We start from the raw sequence: 2,663 nt of genomic DNA, 5'->3' as shown, positions 1-2,663 counted from the left end.
TTTATAACCAAAACCAAAAAAAGAAAATTCTAATGCATGTTACTATTAGCCATCCATGTATTATAATTGATAATTTCATAAGTCATAACCACCATTGACTATTGATAATTTTGAAGACCATCTCGGCATGAGAACATCACAATTCATAACAATATTTTTGTAAGCAACATCCACATGTCCATATCAACAGTGAATAAAGGGGTGTCTTGAAGACTATGGCAAGACTAAATAATAGTGTTAGTGAAGTGACCAACATCATAGCACATAAGGGTAGAATAGACATTGAGAACAAACCTTGAACATGATGATAGATCAAACCTTCTCAAACCTTGAAATTGTACAAAACATTAAGTAAAATGATTGGCCTCCAGTTTCTCACCATATCCCTTTCTATTCCTTTAAGCTTGATCAAATCTGCATTTCCCTGCTCCCCCATGTGCCTATTTCCAAGGATTTTCAACACACCCCAAGGAAACACTTACATGAATTCAAGACACATTTCTAGCCATTGAAATGGTAATTATAACAAAACAACCCAACATCAAAGTGATTCCCTACAACAGAAACTAACATTAACAAGTTAACGAATAAATGCATGCAGAACTTCACATTTAACTTCATTGTCACTACAGTTCATTTTTAGGTTAGGCAGATTCTTCTCTTTTAATCAATGCAACAAAGGTAATGAGTTTAAACTTTAAAGGCATTCCCTTATATCAAATTATACACAAAAATTGTCACAACAAAGCCCAAATGTTGGCTACAAACATCATCTCAAAACAAAAAACACGACAATACGAGGAGTTTTGATATCAACAAAATTGTGAATTGTATAATTTGAAAATCCAACACCTCTGAATTGAGATTAGCCTATACAAACGCAATTGCTCACCAAGCCAATCAATACATGATAAAAAAGAATTGTTTGCCACTCAATGAAATGCATCTAAACTCCAGGTTAACTGCTATAACATCAATAAAATATGATACCATCATGATATAGATTCTATAACTAATAAATTCCCATAAAAATGCTAACGATATAGCATAATATCTCTAGTCCAAGTAGCTCCCATATTATGGAAAACATTAACTCAAACAATTTGAACCAAGCAGAAACATGGGAAAACAAAAAAATATGGAGTACAAATACATTAAAGTGTCATAGCAAAGTTAACGATAATTATTCAGCTATAGATCGAATAAATATCATATGATACTTACTTAGGGAGCACCACCAAAAAGATCATCTGGAGTAGACGTACACATCAAAACCAAGTCAACATCCTCTGGCTTGACTTTCGCCATTTCAAGGGCTCTTCTAGATGACTCTACAGCTAAACCAATTAGTGTTTCATCACTTGCAAAACAAAGTGAGCTTAATGACATTTTATTCCATGTAAGTGAGGAGGTTTTGGCAGGCCTTTTTTTAGTATCCACAAAAAAATATCAATTCTAGACTTTCCTTCATCTATTCCTTCCTTTGAGTACAATTATTCAATCCCCATTCTTACACAATAAGCCTTATTTCCTTCCATATGCAAGAGTTCCTAATTAAGTGTTCCTTGTAATGATGCTCCCTAATTCTTCATTAAATATAAGATCTAGTACTACTCGGAGTCTCGATATGTAGGGAAAATATGTTTTCAACTTATAGAACTTTAAATGGTCATTCCAGTTAAAATACCTTCAACAACTTTGTAGTCTTTGTTGTTTCTAAGGCCTTTGGGATTGCACATACAATACCAAGCCCTGTTGGCTAGGGATAAGCTTTCTTAACAGTGTGTTAGTGCTACATCCACTCATGTTCCCAACATCAACATCAAAGTTGAGGTGCCTCGTTTGATTAATCCACAAAAAATGAAATGATTCGATTTCCTGGTGACAATGTGTTTGTAACAACACTTTCCCAATAACTATAAAACCTGAATATAGAATTTTGGTAGCTACCTCACATAGAACTTGTTAGCAATTTGGAATTCCAACATCTCTATCCACTTTCTTAATCTAACAAATAGGATTTTCTAGCAAGCAATCACAAAAAATGTATATTTACATAAAATCTTTGGAGGCTTTCTAGCATTAGCTGCAAAAGTAATAAACAAAAAATATTTTACAATAGCTCTAGTCATCATCAAATAAGTAAATGACACTTGGAGTGTTACTATAGTGATCCATAGAATTAGAATTTGGTTGTGTTGTAACTAGAAGGAGTGAAGGTGGCACTTAAAATTTTGGGGCACAAGAAGTTGCTTCTGTTATCAGAAAAACATGATTAGATGCATTATTTCCATAATCAGATGATCCTCCAACATCACCATTATTTTCAAACAAAACACCTTCCCATTTGGCCTGTTGCATGTCAGTGCTAATGAAATTTTCTACAAGACTACTACTACTGGTTTGTTTCAAATTAGAAGATGAAAGATGGGGCATGCCTAGTGTTTTTCTAGGCATGCCACCAATGGGAATGGAAATGGAGACTGTAAATTTCCCACTGCAATATTAGTAGCACCTTCTGTGCCTACTTCCATGACACCACTAGCACTAACCATAGTCAAGTTTGCACACTGAGCATTTTCCAAAGAAAAACAATTGTGCAAAATGGAACTTAACTGGCTTTGGTGTAATGCATTACAACCCAAAATCAATGATCCAGAATT

Source organism: Pinus tabuliformis, chromosome 2_2 (genome assembly GCF_031772625.1).
Source record: "Pinus tabuliformis cultivar Carrire ecotype Pingquan chromosome 2_2, CPIR1, whole genome shotgun sequence".
Classification (NCBI taxonomy): domain Eukaryota; kingdom Viridiplantae; phylum Streptophyta; class Pinopsida; order Pinales; family Pinaceae; genus Pinus; species Pinus tabuliformis.
Note: the sequence above shows the minus strand (reverse complement) of the source record.